General features: G+C 39.1%; 1 protein-coding gene across 2 annotated transcripts in view; it reads left to right on the top strand.

Moving 5' to 3' along the window:
• Positions 1-19,001, top strand: part of LOC122551539 (juxtaposed with another zinc finger protein 1-like) — a 118,387-nt gene that overhangs the window by 12,362 nt on the left and 87,024 nt on the right. The window contains exons 2-3 of one of the 2 annotated variants that reach the window (XR_006312131.2): positions 5,098-5,735; positions 5,973-6,605. The exons of the other annotated variant lie outside the window; for it this stretch is intronic. The gene's annotated coding sequence lies outside the window, so the exon portion shown is untranslated. Of the gene's footprint in view, positions 1-5,097; positions 5,736-5,972; positions 6,606-19,001 lie in introns of those variants that run through there. 2 annotated transcript variants of the gene reach the window in all.

Raw genomic sequence — 19,001 nt, 5'->3', positions numbered from 1 at the left:
TGTCTGGTCCAATTACCCCTTCTTTACCTATATAATTTCCTTTATTTAGATTTAAGACTAGTTTCAGGCTACTAAATTAGTTGTAAACTCAGTATAAAATTGTCACTTTTCCCTAGGCTCTTTAGTATTAGACTACTAACTAACCCATTCGCTTTACATAATGCTAGATTTAAAATAGCCTGTTTCCTAGACTGACTGATTCAGAAGGTTAGTTTATGTTCTGTGAATTTTCTCTCCCCTTACTGAAAACTTAGTTTGCTGCAGAAGACTGATGTCTCTTGGTGTTGCAGTATTACCCTTTCATTACATGGACCCTGAATATCTTCCTTTTTATACACTGTCTTACTCAACAACTGCTGCTAGGGGCTCCATAAACAGCTCCAACCGATTTTTGTTTTCTGCCCCTTGTTCATGCATAGCATAATCAGCTTGCTTGGAACTATTTGATTTTCTCTTCAATGTCTTCATTCTTAGATCTGAAATTTCAATTTTGTCAAAATTCTTTTGGTATTTAAGAATCTAAGTACTATGTTCCCAGTTTTGGTCATTTTCCAACTACCTCTCAATTACATTGAACAAGTAAACTCATAAAGTGGCTTTAAGTTATGACATTGGCACTCTGGGATTAACTGAAAAGTTCATTTTATAAATATAGCCAGTTGGCTAGATAATTGTTCCAACTCTGAATATCTTTTGAGAGAGACATGTTGCTGAGGCATGTTTGGGCTTGCACTCGTTAGGACAAATGTTAGAATGTCAAATTTTGAACTATCGCAAAGTATATGGCAAAAAAAAATGTTGGGGTGTGGTTGAGTTGACTGTCCAAGATTTTGCCATGGAAAAAGCAATGGGGGAACTACAGATTCCCTAAGATCATGGTGATTCAAAAATGTGTAAGGCCTGGACAGATTAGATTCCATTTCTTTGCAGAAAGAGTTGTTGCATATGAACAAAGAAGATTCTCCTGTACCTCCGGGTGCTGTCTGTCTGTGCTTATTCAGCACCACATTCTCGATCCCGCATGTGCAGTGCATATTCTAATGTAAATAAGCCGCCTTATGAGTTTTGTTAATTGTCTTAATTTAATTGTTATTGTCAATATTAGCATACTTGAGATTATTTGGCAAGTAATGTCCAAACATGGACTCCAATCTGATGAACATTTGAGTTTTGCAAGCGCAACCTGATTTGAGTCCTCTGTAGAGTCTGTACCCTGTCTATTGTGAACAACTGAAGGAACATGTTTGATTTAATCAGCAAATCGTTGGGACAAATTCCCAACGTGCCTGGCATATCACAGATGCAAACTATTATACAGCAGTGCTGAATTATCTGGTCAGGAAAACATCTTTTTCAAACTGATGCCAGTATTCTTTTGGAAAATACTCGCACATCATTGCATAGTAGGTGAGTGAAATGGCTTACTTGACTTGTGGTTCAACTTTGTTTGTGTTATCATGCCGTTCCAAGATAATTTGACAGATTGGGCATTTTTTATGTCCAAAGGTGATAGCCTTTGGCTTATTTGTTTGTGTGAGGTACATAGCAAATAATAAATTGATCAAGAAAGCATTTCCTGTATTTCCACATCAGGTTTTCAAGGTGAACAAATGGCTAGCACTCTGTAACAAGATTACTGATTGGACATATAAAAGGCAGCTGGATGGGTATATGAAAAGGAAGAGTTTTTAGAGGGATACAAGCCAAAGGCTGGCAGATGACATGAGGGCAGATTGTGATGTCTGATCAGCGCGAACGAGTTGAACAGAAGGGTCTGTTTTCGTGCTATATGGCCCTATGACTGATAATCCAATATGTGGAGGTGTATGAATCCCACCTTGTTTTTTGACAGTGAAGGTGAACTTGCACTAGGTAGATTATCTGTTAATGGATTGCTCAACTAGTCATTGAAGCAAAGCAAGTATTGGAATCCTTAAATGTGCAAATATGCATTATGCTAGGGTTTAACTCATTCAAAATTTAAATCAATTAAAATGTGGATGAGCACTGGATTTTGAGGGGATCCTATGCTGCAACATTAATTTGGGCATGCAAGGTATATTTAAAATGAAATCTTAAAATGGATTATATAAATTACTAAGTTCATAAGTGTGATGGTGTGTCTCTGTTGCTGTGATGTAGAGATGTGATGGAAATGGCTTTCTTTAACCTGCCTTTAAATAAGTTTGCTTTGTTGAGCAAGCATGTAGACAAAATATTGTTATCAATATTTATGTCTGATATAGTCTTCCTGAAGGTGAAGGAACCCTTTTCTGTGTAAGTTTTTAAAAAAAAAAAAAATCTCTCCTCGAACTGACTGACAACTCACTCAACCATTTGGTCAATTCATACTGCCTCGCACTGATTGTTGGTAAAATAGGGGGTAATGGGGCATCAATTTTCGGTGTTTCCAGCAGCCCATATGTGTGTGGGCTCAATGAACCATGAGGATGAATCTTATGTGTAATGCAAAGCTATTTGCTATTTTTAAACAAATTTCACAAACCAGTTTCTAACTTGCTTTGAAGCAAAGCTGCAAGGTCATATTTGGCTGCAGATCCATTAGATATGGATTCTGAGTTATCATTTAAGAATAGCATGCATTTTTGCCATCTTAATCATGCTTGTTTGGAATGACCAAACTACTACAGTCACTTTGTCAGGATTGCCAGTGACTTTTTTATTCACCTAGAGAAGGTGGTTGTGAGCTGCCTTCAAGAATCATTGGGGCATCACAGTGCTGTTAAGGAGGGAGGTCAAGGGTTTTGACCCAAGTGACACTAAAGGAGCAGCAGTTCCAAATCAGGATGATGTATGACTTGGAGGGCAACTTGAAAGTGTGGTGTTCCCATGTAACCACTGCATTTGTCCTTTTATAGGTGGTAAAGGTCACTAGTTTGGAAGGTGCTATTAGAGGAGCCTTGGTGATGTATTGCAGTGCATCTTGTAGATAGTAAACGCTGCTGCTGCTAGTGCTACTGAACATCATTGGGAGAGGAATTAAGTGTGGAAGATGGTGGATGGGATACTAATCAAGTGGGATGTTTTCTCCTGGATGGTATCAAGTTTCTTGGGTATTGTTGGAGCTATCCTCACCCATGGAGTGTGTTCCATCACACTTCAGAATTTTCCTTTTGTGGATAGTGGGAGATAGGAGGTGAATTACTCCTGGGCTCTGACCTGCTTTTGTGGGCATTGTATTAAATGTCTAGTCTAGTCTAGTTCAGTTTCTGGTAAATAGTAACCCTCAAATTGTTAGTGGGACTCACTGATTTGTAATGTAATTGAATGTCAAGGAGTAATGCTAAGATTCTGTTATTGGAGATAGTCATTGTATGGCACTTGTGTGACATGAATGTTATGTGGCACATATTTGCATTAGCCTGATTATTGTTTAGGTCTTGCTGCATATGCCCTTGGATGACTACAGTGTCTGTGGAGTCATTAATGTTGTTGTGCAGTGTTCAATCATCAGCAAACATCCCTATTTCTGACCTTACGGTGGAAGAAAGTGGCTAAAGGTGTTTGGGCCGAAGACAATAGCCTGGGGATCTCCCTCACTGATGTTCAGGAGGTGAAATGATTGACATACAATAATCTACCATCTTTATGCTTGGTATGACTTCAACCAGGGTAATAGTTTCCCTTTGATTCCCATTAATTCCAATTTTACTAGGGTTCCTTGATGTTATACTCCATCGAATGCTGCCTTGATGTCCAGGGCAGTCAGTCTCTCCTTCTCTCTGGAGTTCATGTATTTTGTCTATGTCTGTAATGAGGTAGTAAGCTGAGTAACCCTTGTTGAATCCAAACTGTCAGTGAGCAGGTTAATCCTGCACAAGTGTTGCTTGATCACACCTTGGATGACCCCTTCCATCACTTTGATGAAGAGTAGACTGATATAGGGCAATAATTGGCCAGGTCAGATTTAACCTGCTTTTTGTGCCTAGGGCATATCTGTAATTTTTCCACAATATCAGGCAGATAGGGTCAGCTTGGATGTTGGCCCTTAGGTCTTGCAAATCTACCAGCCATTGGACAAATTGGACAAATTCCATAATGAGTGTGCATTCATGAACACTCACCTTCATTGCTTTGTGCGTGATAGCTGAGACCTGAAGACGTTCTCATCAAATATCTCTTCTGGTTCTCATGCTAATGCTTTGACCAATGTAGGTCGACTTATCAATCAAACCAAGTCCCGTGACACCTGCAGAACACTTTTTAAACTTAATAAACTTATCCGTTATGAAAGATGTATTTAATTCATTTGTTATTAAAATGTATTCTTTATGCTGAAGAGTCAACCAATTTCTTAAAAAGATATCCTTTACATAATGTAAGAATGTTTCTTTGCAGTTGAATTTCCTTAATATAGATTTTGTGTTCAAGTGGTATTTCATCATAAATTAAAGGCTGCTTTCTGTGGGTTCTTGGTGAATACCAGCAGTGTTGGCCTGTAGAAGATGCATTGATATGACTCGGGTGAATTCCTTCACACTGGCGCCCTGTAGAGAAATGCCTGATATGGTGGGGACCTCAAACTTCCAAGTTTCTAGAATTAGCAGAATAACTCGTGATGTACTCTGTAGAGAATGATATATAGTTTAGAGAAATTTGAACTTGCTTGCTGCAAGGATGACATCAAGATTTCGTGTTTTAAAAATATTTCACTGTATAAATAACTAAAATGAAAGGTTTCTCATTTTTGTAGGTAATACACATTTTACACAAAGAAAGGAAGTTTGCTTTCTAATTTTAGTGACAATTGACCACCCTAATTTGGTCAATGTTGCTCGCTGTGTAAAATGGACATTCACTTCTCCTGGAATCAATTCAAAATGTTTCAAAGTCCCAAGAGTTTTACGTGTGTTCTGTTCCTTTCCCTTGTCAACACTATCTTCTCCCATGAGAGCTTTACCTGGAGATTCTCCCTTTAGCTTTGACTAGACTACTTGTGTTTTGGCTATTCATCAACTAAGTCTTCAAACTGGAAACTTCAGCTATATTCCATGTAATGAACAACAGTGTTGGCATTTTGTTTCTCCTTGACATCCAGGCCTGACCACCAACTGTCGTCTTGCTCTCCTTTTCCAGGTTGACCAAGATCACCAGTGAACAAAAGTGCAAATCCCTCTGTGATATCTTGGGGCTTAAAGGAAAGTGTGTATTCTGATGTCAGTTTGGTGTCCTCTGCGATCCTCTTCATGTCAATGAGAAGTCACTAGTTTCTAAAGTGACAAGTCAATCAATTATCTTAATTTATTATTTCTTTAAATCTTCAAAATAAAAGGACACATTCCAGCACTGCTGTCTGCAACTTGTTACTATTACACCTTCATGTTACAAGAGAATTTGTGGACTTAACCACTTTGGGACAGTGACAGTTTTTAACATTTGACACATTTTTTGATAATATAATATGACTCTCCTTTTGATCAAATACCTGAAACACCCAGGTTTACTGTCAGACTTCTACACTAGTCACATGACTCTCTTCATTTTGTTAGTTCCAAACCATGACAATCTTATAAGCCAAATGACATTATATAAACTTCTTGTGTAAGACTTGGGCATGGAAGGACAAAAAATCTTTGGTTTAAGAAAGATTTCAATTCAAAAGATCCAGTCATGACTTAAAATTTTAGAAGTTTAGTGATGTGGACTGAATTGAAGTGACCCAGTTTATCGGATTGTGGAACCAGGACCTGACTAATGATCACCCTTCAACAAAGGTAACTTTTTTTTTTGTTATTTGATAAAATTTTTTTTTGTGTTATGCAGTCCCAGTATTTAATGTTTTAGTGAAAATCATTTAACCTGATTCTAAATGTCTTTTTTAATTGTTTGGGATAAAGATTGTGCCAAATAATTTGACAAAGGCCTGTAGAGTCTTATTTTTCTATGTAACTCTTATATTTATGTGTATTACATTGTGTTTAAGGCAAACCTTTGTTGTTGTGTTCTAACAGAGGAATTAGCCAGATCTTCATTCACCCCCCAGGAAAACTGTGAACTGCAGCAGGAAGATTTGTTATGACTAAAGAAGGCTTGAAAACACAAGAGGGACAACTAAATGCTTGTGGGGAAAAAACGTTTGAATCCATTTTTTGGAAAAGATGGGACATTGTGGGCATAAGTCAATCATTGTCTTCCTTCATGTCTTCTGTAGTAAGACAAATGTGAATTTGCTTTCATGTAATTGTCTATGTTTCTAAAGTATTCCAGATGTGAAATGATCCCAAACACCTTGGCTGGCTATGTTACTGGACTCTTTATAAAGTGGCTTCGGTCAAATATATTGGTATCTTGCACAATGTTTATTAAGTTTGGAACTCCTCTGTGCATGGTTGATTACAAATGGATAGTTGAGTCGCAAATATGTCACCATTTGGATCTCCAGTCAGATGTGAATTGGCTATTTGACATTTGGTGGCAATATGGCTAATATTCTGTGACATCTTGAAGGTTGTGTTCTTTTGGAGTAACTTTTTTTTCTAAAACTATTTTGAAATGTTTCATCCAATATTGTGGAATATCAATAAATATGTGCACAACTTGTTAGTCAACAAAATTCAAATAAATTGTCTACTTTGGGAAGCCAACCATGTTTCTTTCCTTTTTTGTTTAGTTATTTTGGATTAGTTTGGCTCCTTTTTATTGTTTTCATTGATATACTTTCTCTGATGTAAAAGTGATGCTGACTATTAAGTCTTTTCGTGAAATTCTCTTTGACCAGGTATGCAGTTTTCTTGGCATAAACCCATTTCACAAGTGTACCTCTACCTTTACCTTTACAACAATAGATACTTAGATTTGGTGACATTATGAAGACTGCTGTAGGAAGTTTATTAATGAAACCCATTTCATTGATTCTTCTGATTTTTGGATCATCATGGTGTGTTTAAAAGCTTCAATTTACCTATTTGATTATTCTCGTGGGTTTAGAATTAGTGACATTTCTTGTAAGTAGGTCTTGTGCCCCTTATGATTGGAAGTTTATTTTTCTTATCCAGTTATCAAGTACCATTAACATAGCCATTGGTCATACTAGTGCAATGTCAATAAAATATTTTTGCTTGAAGTATCTGTAATCTAACAATATTCTAAATATTGAAGTGGTGGAGGTGAATGAATGCTTTGGTGAGAAGTTTTTAATGAAAAATTAGGAAGCTTGTTTATTTAACACAGTGAGTTAATGGAGTAGACATGCTAGATTTATTCCTTGTACAGAGTTTCTCTAGTAGAGATGCCAATGATCTGACTACCAACTCCTCAGCGTCGCTAGAATGATCCCCTGCCTGTGTCAAAATGAAAATATTTGTATGCTGATTTTTGGGTCTTTCAAGGGAAGTCCAAATGTGTTTTTAATGTCTAACGTTTAGAGTCAGAGGTGAAGAGATTCTACAGCATGGAAACAAACACTTCGGTCCAACCTGTCCATGCTGACCAGATATCCTAAATTAATCTAGTCCCATATGCTAGCACTTGGACCATATCCCTCTTAAACCCTTCCTATTCATATACCCATCCATTTGCCTTTTAAATGTTATAATTGGTACTAGCCTCCACCACTTCTCTGGCAGCTCATTCCATATATGCACCACCTTCTGCATGAAAACATTGGGCGGCACGGTGGCTCAGTGGTTAGCACTGCTGCCTCATAGCGCCAGAGACCCGGGTTCAATTCCCGCCTCAGGCGACTGACTGTGTGGAGTTTGCACATTCTCCCCGTGTCTGCGTGGGTTTCCTCCGGGTGCTCCGGTTTCCTCCCACAGTCCAAAGATGTGCAGGTCAGGTGAATTGGCCATGCTAAATTGCCCGTAGTGTTAAGTAAGGGGTAAATGTAGGGGTATGGGTGGGTTGCGCTTCGGCGGGTCGGTGTGGACTTGTTGGGCCGAAGGGCATGTTTCCACACTGTAATGTAATCTAATCTAATTGCCCCTTCGGTCCCTTTTTAAATCTTTCCCCTAAACCTATGCCCTCTAGTTCTGGACTCCCCCACCCAGGGACTGTATTTATTCTATGTCTATTGTTAATTTATCCTATCCATGCCCCTAACTATATTACAAACCTCTATAAGGTCACCCCTCAGCCTCTGATGCTCCAAGGAAAACAGCACCAGCCATCTTAGCCTCTGCCTGTAGCTCAAACACTCCAACCCTGGCAACATTCTTTAGAAATCTTTTGTGAACCCCTTCAAGTTTCACAACATCCTTCTGAAAGGAGAGAGACCAGAATTTCACACAATATTCCAAAAGTGGCCTAACCAACATCCTGTACAACTGCAATATAACCCCCAACTCCTGTACTCAATTCTCTGACCATAAAGGAAAGCTCACCAAATGCCACCTTCACTATCCTATCTACCTGTGACTCCACATTAAAGGCACTATGAACCTGAACTCCAAGGTCTCTTTGTTCAGCAACACTTATTTTTCCCACGATATCCTGTTTGGCATAACTTGCACCGAAGATCCCTTTCCAAAAATTGTGCCTGCGGTGAGATTTCAAACTCTTCTGAAAAGAAACTTGCCACGCTACAAGAATAAAGCTTTCACCATGAGACAAAGAAGCTGACTACTTTGTTCTGATTTGCCTGAAAAATGCATCAAAGAAAAACCTGGTCCTGTTGGTTATTACAGGAAAAATAAATCATCTGAGTAAAGTAACAATCTGAATTTTAGAAACATAATGTGCATTGTGAAAAATTAATTGATGTTAGTTAGTCAGTTCTGTATAATCTTGTTTATATGGCCATCATTGTTTCAGCAGCACCACCACCACCACCACCATCTCTCACTACACATGCGTGCATGCACGCAGACAACAAAGGTCCTGATCAGAAATGTGTGTGGAAGACCACTATCCTGTAGCTGTTGCTCTTGCCCAGGAGATGCTATCTTAATTCTCAGAATTTTCAGTGTTTTGAATCTGTGACTTTTTAGTTGGCAATCCGCTTGCTAGAGGGAATCTTCTTCTTTTCTCTCTACTCTAACAATGATCTGCTCATTTCAGGCTCTTGTCTACATTTCCTGAAGCTTCTAACTAAATTCATCACTATCTATTTTTATAGTTGTTTTAAAAGCTAATATATTTTTCTTTTGGAAAAAATTATGCAGAAAATATGAGTTTCATTTACATTGTAGGGAGCAATGCAACTTTAAGTGTCGCTTACTAGAACACAGGCGTAGGCCATTTACCCAGTCGAGTCTGATCCACATGATCATGACCGATTGAACACTTCAATGCCTTTTAGCCACCCCATTCCCATAACCCTCTATGACATTGGCATTCACAAATCTATCAGTCACTGAACGCAATCAAAACTTGAGTTGCCACAGCCCTCTTTGGTTGAGAATTCCAAAGGAGAAAGTGAGGACTGCAGATGTTGGAGATCAGAGTCGAAGAGTGTAGAACTGGAGAAGCACAGCAGCTCCATCAGCATCCAAGGAGTAGGACAATTTGACATTTTGGGCATATGCCTTTCATCAGCCTGATCCACTGAGCTTTTCCAGTGGCATACTTTTTGACTGAGAATGCCAAAGTTTCCCTCATTTTGGATGTAAGTGGAATCTCCCTTATTTTAAAATTGTGCCCCTATTTCTAGATTCTCAACCAGTGGCAGTATCTAGTCTATATTTACCCTGTCTATCCTATGAAGTATTTTGTAGGTTTCATATTTTTAAACTCTAGAAAATATAGGCCCAGTTTGTCCAATCTCTCGTCAGAGGACAGTTCCACCATACCAGGAACTAATCTGGTGCAGCTTTGCTGCGTCCTCTATGTCAATAATATCTTTCCTGAAATGAGCCCACCAAGACTGCACACTGAACCCCATGTGTGTTGTAATCAAACTACTATACAATTGAAGTAAGACTCACCACTCCTGTACTCCAGTCCTCTTGTGATAAAGGATAACATTCTATTTGCCATTCTAATAGCTTGCTGCACCTGTTAGTCTTCAGTGATTTATTGACTAGCAAACCCAAGTCCCTCTATACATCTACACTTTCTAACCTCTTACCATTTAAAAAATGTCCACATCAGCCTCTTCCATGAACGTGGATAACTTCAATTTTTTCACTAAGTATTCCATCTGCCATGTTCTTGCCCATTTGCAAAGCCTTTCCAAATCCACCTGAAGCTGCTTTACATCACACTTCATCTTCTATCATCTGCAAATTTAGAAATAATATGTTTGGTCCCCACTTCCAAATCATTGATATACATTGTGAGTAGCTGGGGCCAAGTACTGGTCCTTGTGGTACTCCACTCCAATGCAAGAATAACTCTTTTATTCCTGCTCTGTTTTGAATCGATCAGCCAATCATTAATCCATACCAGTACATTATCTCTTATGACATATGCTTTAGCTTTTCTAACCAGCCTCCGGTGGAGGACTTTATCAAATGCCTTCTGAACATCAAGTATCCTTTGTCCATCAGATCACTTTATCATTGAGACAAACATTCCTTAGTGAACAAAAGTTCAATAGATTCCTTTAGTCTATTTTCCCACTACACTAGAAATGAACAGAATTTTCATTCTGGTTTTGAATTCTTAATATTCCCACATTCTTAATATAAAGTTGAATTCTAATTTGGTATTTAATTAACAGCCCTACAAAAGTTTATTCTTGTATCAGGAGGACCGTTATAACTCAAACCAAAGCAGAAGTCTCAGATTAACTCTACAATTGAAGGTAGTGGATCAAAAGAACAATTTGCTGTAAATTGTGTTTACCTATATTTGTATCGCTTTAAAAATAGTAAAAATTATAGCTACTGATGTTTTTTTTGCAATACTGTAATAGTTAATACTTCAAATGAGTGAAGCTTGGTGTATATCCAAGATGTAAGGTACAACAATTCATATAATGAATTTCAAGTGCTTAATTTATTATGTTACCTGTTGGGCCAGAAAGTCAAAGGCCATAAGCATCTGAAAAATTTTACACGTAGAACTGATCTATGCCTTAATGATATGTCAAGGTGCGAAGGGTAAATTTTGGCAAATTTGAGTGGAGTACTTCGAGGATGATGCTAACTTTGATGGAAATGTTGGTATTTTGGAGTTGAGCTTCTTTCCAACTATAACTCAACATTGAGAAATTTACCAGCTTATTTTCCATAGGCAGAAGGTTTAATGAACTTTGATTTAATAATTATTAACTTTTCTTTCGATGATTTCTTCACTTATACTGATCTGAAATATGTAATTCTGTGAAGTTACTTTTCAAATTAAGTTCATTTAAAAATGTTTAAAATTTAGCTTGGTATGAAAAGAAAATGAACTAACAAACTGTCCATAGGCAATTGTCCATATTCTGTTCAAAGTGTTTGTAAGTGGGCTGTCCTTGCCCCTTTGGCATCTAACGTTTTAGAGCAGCCCAGAGTGATAGCCAGCAGAGAAAGAAATAATCAATCCTGATGTTGGGCTGTTTCAGATAATGCCCAGTTGATATATCCTACAGTAGAAGAACACCCCTTAAGTGTAGTTATTTTAATGAACAATTAATCTAAGAGGTTTGGATGAAAAACTTAGAGACTGAGTTCAATTCTACCATGACCATTCTAAGTTTTATAACCAAACATGATTTAACCAGAATCTAGTACCTGTATAGGTCAATGAGCTCATGTTGATTATTGAGACAAAGATGTGGAAATAAAAAGTAGTTGGAGTAGTTGTTTCAAAACTGAAGGGTTGATTTACTAATCTCCTCCATAAAGAAGACCATCTGATCTGTGAGGGACAATCCAATTCCACATCTGTGTCCTAGTGAGCCACTCTATTGTGTCAAACAGATGTAACTCCCTGTCTTTGTCAATGGACCATAATAGTTCAAGAAGGCCCATCACTGTCTTCACAGGATAGCTAGGGTGTACAGTAAATGGTAGTCCTGCCAGCAATGCCTGCACCTCAAAATACAATTAATAACAATTGGTTGGAACTATATTTGACATTCTAATCCTAAAAGAGTGATGATTGTTGGTTGTATGTCACAGTGAAGCTTTGGGAATGCCTTTTAGATTAAGTACATTGCTGCTGTAGAGCATCCATCTGACAGGTGAGACAGTTCATTTACGGAGATCCTACATGCCCAAGTCCAGAACAACAGATCGGTTCCATCTTAGGTTTGGGACCATTGTATAATGCTCGAGTTTACGTGGTTACAACTACAAAATTCAACAGTACAAGGTACTGATAAGTATGGGGAGAAAGTGAGGTCTGCAGATGCTGGAGATCAAAGTTGAAACTTTATTGCTGGAACAGCACAGCAGGTCAGGCAGCATCCAGGGAACAGGAGATTCGACGTTTCGGGCACAGGCCCTTCTTCAGGAATCATTCCTGAAGAAGGGCCTGTGCCCGAAACGTCGAATCTCCTGTTCCCTAGATGCTGCCTGACCTGCTGTGCTGTTCCAGCAATAAAGTTTCAACAACTGATAAGTATGCAACTATTAAGAGGTCCGCTAATCAGTTAGAACATTTGAAACTGACTCCTTCAACACTGAAGTGTCAGACTAGATTAAGTGCTGTAATCCCTGCACTGGAGCATGAATGCAGAAGTTGATTCAGAATTGGAAATGTTGGCCATGAGCCAGTGTGATGGGAGGCCCTACTAGAAATATAATATAATTAATGTAAATATGCCCTTCCACTGAATTGCAGTTTGAAAAGTACATTGTTCCCATCAACGTCCAGTGACATGCCCACTTAGGATCCCATCAATGAACAAGTATGGCTGGCTAGTCATCAGTGGTGTCCTGGACTCTTCTAACTGTGTTGAAAGATCCAAAATCTATTACAGAGGACTAATTAGATCCACGTTTGTTATTGCTGGGTACAAAATGTTGGAGTCACTTTCTGTAGACACCTTTTCAATGAGGGAAGAGTGATGAGCAAGGTGAAATTTCCAGTGCTGGAGGCTTTTGCTGCTGCAAGGCTATGTTATGGTCCAGTAAAATCAGGAAGTTCAAAAGCTTGGAGGGATGGAAATAACTAGAAAGACTGTGGAGTTGGAGGCATTTAGAGATGGAGAAGGGTAAAGCCACGGGGGATGCAAGTTTTAGAAGCAAACATTATTTAACCAGAACCTACTATAGGTCAGTAAGCACATGCTGATGGGTGAATAGGCAGATTTGAACAATCTCACGTTTACAAAGTGAATAATTTGGAAGGCAAGCTAAGTGTTGGAATAGTCAACTGCAGGGGTAAAAAAGGACTGGAGGATTTCAGCTGTTGAGGTGAAGCAGGGTTGAACCAGCTAATATTACTGATGTTTAAATAGATAGTCTTTACGATAGTTGGGGTGGGTGTCAGGTGGGAAGGTTTCCAATATATCAACGAATTACAAAAACAGCCTGATTCAGCTTCTGACATTGCTCAGAAGGTAGTGGAGTTGGTGCCTAAGGAATGGAGTTTGTGGTAATGACTAAAGGGGATTTGATTTCTCCCCCATCATAAAGTTGCAATAAATTTGTACTCCTCTCGTCCTGGATAATCAGTCAAATAGTTTAGCAACATTGATAAGGTCAAGGGAAATGGTGACGAGGTAAAGCTGGGTGTTTACAGTGTATATGTGAAAAATGTTTTTTTTTGATAAAGGTGGTAGTGTGGTGGTGAAGTTACTGGACTAGTGACCTGGAGTTCCTGACTAATATTCTGGAGATATGGGTTCAAATCCCACCATTGCAGGTGGTGAAATTTAAATTCAATTTTTAAATATTTAGGAATTAAAAAGCTGGTATTTGCCAACCATAACCACCTATTGTAAATACACTTTTGGTTCACTGGATATCTGCTATTCTGACCTCGAGCAATGTGGCTGACTCTTAACTGCTCTCTGAAATGACTAATAAGTCACTCAAGGCAATAGCCACCACTGAGATGCCAGCAAGTGTTTTTCTTCAGAAGCAAAATGCTAAGTGAGTAAGTGAAAATGTGGAATATCATTTGGGAAAATGTGAGGTAATACACATTGGCAGGCAGAGTAGAAGAGCTGAATAGGGAATAGAGTACAAAAATAGCAGGGGTCTTGCTAAAACCATGCAAAACTCTAGTCAGGACATACCTGGAATACTGTGAGCAGTTTTAGTCTCTTATCTCGAAAGTCTTACGAGGAGTAGAAACTTTACAGAGAAGATTCACGAGGTTGATTCTGGATTTTCTTATGAGGTAAACTGCATAGATTGGGCTTATAATCATTGGACTTTAGAAGAATGAGAGGAGACCTTACTGAAACATATAAAGATTTTTACGGGGTTTGATATAGTAAATGCATTGTGGTTCCCCACTTGTGGGACAGCCAAAGACCAGAGAACATAATCTCCAAGCAAGAGGTTGACTTTAAGACTGATGAGGAATTTCTTCTCTTGTGGTAGTATGTGTGGATTTCTTCGCTACAGGGGTTATTGAGGGTGGGTTGTTAAATAAAGTCAAGAATGAGGTAGACAGATTTTTAATTTGTAAGGGAATTGAGGGTGATGGGGGGGAAAAGGCAGGGAAGTAGAGTTGAGGATTTTCAGATTAGCTGTAACCTGATTGAATGGTAAAGCAGACTCGATGGGACAAAAAAAATCTAAGTCTGATCTTGTATCTTATGGTCTTACTGAGTGGTAGCAAGCAATTATAAGTGGATAAGGACAAAGGAGGAAATCATTGTAGGAGCCTTGCTGAGTATGATCAGATAGTTAGAGGTACCTAGTGAGTGTAAATTCATGTCTATGCTGGCCATCAAACACCAAGCCAAATTTACTTGCATTACCAGGATGGGGAGTCCAAATCTAGAGGGTCTAGGTTTAAGGTGAGAGGGGAAAGATTTAAAAGGGACCTCAGGGACAACTTTTTCAGGCAGAGGGTGGTGTATGCATGAATGAGATGCCAGAGCAGGTGGTGGAGGCTGGTGCAATTACAACATTTAAAAGGTCTCCCATCCAGCTGGTTTCCAGTGGAAAGATATTGGAGAATGATAGTGGTAATTAAAAAAAAGTTTTATTTTTTTGATCTTGATGGAGTTTGTTTCGTTACTGTGACTGAGGTGGAAAGCTGATCGGGGGCCTCAAATTTGGAGTTCCAAGAGAATTGGCAGCAATAACATGCTGAGCAAGTTACAGAAGAAAAGAAGTTTGGCAATTGCAAGTTTAGAACAATGGTGAGATCCAGGTTTGATTTTAGTTTTTGAGAAGGATGGATCTGCAGTTTAACACAACAGCTAAAAGGTGGCATCTACTGATCTTCCTGCACCTAAACTTTAAGTTCAAATCACTGTTCAAAAACAGCCATGAACTTATATATATCTTTCACATCTCCAGGATGTCTTAATGTTGTTAGGGTTTTAGAATGTAATCAGTCTTGTTATGGGAAACACAGAACTCAATTTGTGTGCAGTAAGAGCCCACAAACGGCACCATGATAATTACTGCATAATTGGTGATGTTGGTTGAGTGATAAATGTTGTCCAGGATTCAGAGGAGAACTCCCTTCTTTGAATGGTGTTGTAAATGTTTCTTCCCTTGATGTTCAAATCCAATTCTGTGGGCCATGTGGTGAATTCCACAATGCAGGTTATTCAATAAGAAAATGTGCCTCATATGTTAATTTTCTCCTTCTGGTTGTTCAATAACAAGTCAGTACTGTTTCCATTATTTGCTATAATCTTGTCCAATGATTCTGGATTTTCAATCTGGTTTATGCCAATCCTCCAAATGCAAATTTAGAGTCATAGAGCCATATAGCATAGCAACAGGCCTTCGGCCCACCATGACTATGCCGACCATTAAACACCAAACCAAATATACCTGCATTACCGGGATGGGAGAAGTCCAAAGCTAGAGGGCATAGGTTTAAGGTGAAAGGGGAAATATTTAAAAGGGACTGAAGGGGCAACTTTTTCACGCAGAGAGTGGTGTATGCATGGAATGGGCTGCCAGAGAAGGTGGTAGAGGCTGATACAATTACAATATTTAAAAGGCATCTGGATGGGTACATGAGCAGGAAGGGTTTAGAGGGAAATGGGCCAAATGCTGGCAAATGGTACTATATTAATTTACTCTAGGATATCTGGTCATCCTGGGCGAGTTGGACTGAAGTTTCCATGCTGTACATCTCTAGGACTCCATCTATGAACTTGTACACCGAGGTCCCTTTGTTCATCTGTACTGCCTAGGGACCTACCATTCATCGTGAATATCCATCCCCTATTAGCCTTCCCAAAATGCATACCTCACATTTATCAGCATTAAATTCCATCAGCCATTGCTTTGCCCAATTTACCAGCTGATCAATATCATTGTGGCCTGAGACCATCCTCACTAACACCACCAATTTTCGTGTCATCTGCAAATTTATTAATTCAAGCTTCTACATTCATATCCAAGTTGTTAATGTACATAACAAACAGCAAGGGTGTCAGCACCAGTTCCTATGGTACATCTACTGGTCACAAGCTTCCTAGTACAAAGAGAACCCTAGTGAGTTTTGAGAAGATTTATAGCTCCGGTTGAGGTTCTGGATGTAGGTTTGCTCGCTGAGCTGGAAGGTTTCTTCACTATCACCAAAAGAACTCTCCACCATCATTCTTTGGCTCCTATTTGTGAGCCAATTTGCCTTGGATCCCATGGCTCTTACCTTTTGGATCAACCTCACATGTGGGACCTTGTCAAAGGCTTTACCAAAGTCAATGTACTGATACAAAAACAAATTTATGGAAAAGCTCAGATGGCCTGGTAGCATCTATGCAGGGAAATCGGAGTTAATGTTTCAGGTTTACCAGGATAGTTTGGGGGACTGGGGATGCTCTTTGGAGGGTTTGTGTAGACTCGAGCCAGTGCCTCTTTCTGCACTGTAGAGTTTCTGTGATTCAATGATTCCTCATTTCCCATGCCTAATCCATCTAACCTACATCCCTGGACTATAGACTGTACAGGGTGCTGTAACATTGTCAATCCATGTAACCTGCACATCTTTGGACTGTGGAAGAAAACCAGAGCATCCAGTGAAAACCCACAGTAGGGTTGAACAAAAATCTCAATTGTTTGAGAATATTCTCTCCCATCTGAAATTACTGGACTTCCATCAGAATCATGTTTTTTTTTTCAAAATTAAACATAACAAGGAAAACTGCAGCAGCTGAGCTATACTGGAAGATACAATCCCAGGGATAGTTTGCTTGGAAGCTGGGAAAACCTATTCACACCTCAGCCCTACAAGAACAATGAACTAACTTTTATGACAAACTGAATTCAGACATTATGGAATCTGCACAAATTCCAAGACCTCCAACTTCAATGGAATTTCAATCACATAACCACAGGACATTCCATACAATCAGGAAGCCTATTCGCCCCTAATGGAAAAGAACATTTCCACCTACTCTAATAATTAGGAAGACCAATTCTTTCCCCTGGTGGAAAAGATATTTGCACCTACTGTAATGACTAGGAAGACTAATTATTCTTGAAAGAAACAACAAAGAGGCTATTGTAGGAAACCAGAATTGGTGGGGAGATAAGAAGCATGCAATTTTGTATAATTGCAGGCCCTCATTTGACTTGGGAGAGTTATTGCCTACAGCTACCGTCCAGAGAGGGATCCTAGATAGCTACCACTCGGAGAGTGATCCCCCGCAGCCATTTTTGAAAAGAGGATCTTGATGGCAATTCTGAAACCTACCGACACAGGCTTGTTCCTTACCTGGGGAACCAATGGCAACTGACCACGACTAGCAGACCTGAGAACCAACAACCTCCAAAGACTACTGACTTGACTGACGCCACAAGGCCTCCGGCACATCCTGAGGTGAAAACTGGCTTGCAAAAACCCAGCAGAAAGTAAGAAGAACCAAGCACTCGCCCAGTCAATCCACTGCGCATCCTATCGGATCAGTGGACTAGACCCAGACTGAAGATCTACACCATCCAAAGCCTTCATCGAGGCACCAGGTAGAGCAGGCAGGAACAGCTAGCTGAACTTCAAAATCAGGAATTCACCTGTGGTGATCTTAATTCCCAAGACCCCAAAGTTTTCAACCTAGCTAGCAGGGAGGGGGAGGTAGGTGGTTACAGTGCAGGAAACCCCAAAGGTAGGAAGCTGAAGAATAATGTCTGTGATAAAAACCTGTTTAATTTTAATGGTGTTTAACCTGTATTCAATTTAATCGTGCATCTAATTATTGTCCTCTGTATAATTGTGTCTATTTCACTGTTTTACTGCATTTGCCTTTTATTTGCTATATTATGCTCACTTTTTGTAGTTAAATAAACACGGAGATTCTTTTGCCCTGAAACACCTGTCTATTTCCCTTTCCATTTAACATTCCCTAATAAGTCCAATGTCAGAACCAGGGATCTGAGGGTGATTCAAACCACCTAAAAATCAACAAATTACTGATCGCAAACCAGAAGCCCTACACCATGCAGACACAGGGAGCATGTACAAACTCCACACAGCCCAAGGCTGGAATCAAACCCAGGTCCCTGACGTGTGAGGTAACAGTGCTAACCGCCCTTCATCCGATGCTTAAATGTGTTCAAGGTTCACATTCATTGCTGAAAAATAACTATTAAAATGGAAGTCTAAATAAGCTTTTTCCCTTTTGCATATTCACTGCATCTTGCATAACGATACCCAGCTCTGTGAGTTGCCTTTCTCAGGGAAACCTAAAAATTTAAATTCTGCCAACAATTTATTTCTACTACATCTGAATTCTAAAATTTGTGAAGTGTAGTAGCACATTATTTAAAGAAAATAATATTCAGTCTGTCAACATTTTGTATGCTCGGCTTTTTCACAATGTTGGAGAGGGGCAATTGGATTTGTGATGGAAAACATTTTTGTTGCCAGCAGGTGGAGCCAATTGAAAGTCATCTATAATGATTTGTGTTCAGCAGTTTGAAGCTCAGTTTTTATATGCTTTGGGAAACTGCTTTGGCTGCTGAGACAGATGCTTTTATTTAATAGCTGGACACATTCTGAGCATCAAACAAAGAAAATGTCTGATC

Source organism: Chiloscyllium plagiosum, unplaced genomic scaffold, assembly GCF_037043375.1.
Source record: "Chiloscyllium plagiosum isolate Xiang-an unplaced genomic scaffold, Cpla_swu_hap1 HiC_scaffold_7, whole genome shotgun sequence".
Classification (NCBI taxonomy): domain Eukaryota; kingdom Metazoa; phylum Chordata; class Chondrichthyes; order Orectolobiformes; family Hemiscylliidae; genus Chiloscyllium; species Chiloscyllium plagiosum.
The sequence above is the reverse complement of the archived record's forward strand: the minus strand, read 5'-3'. Positions and strand labels throughout refer to the sequence as shown.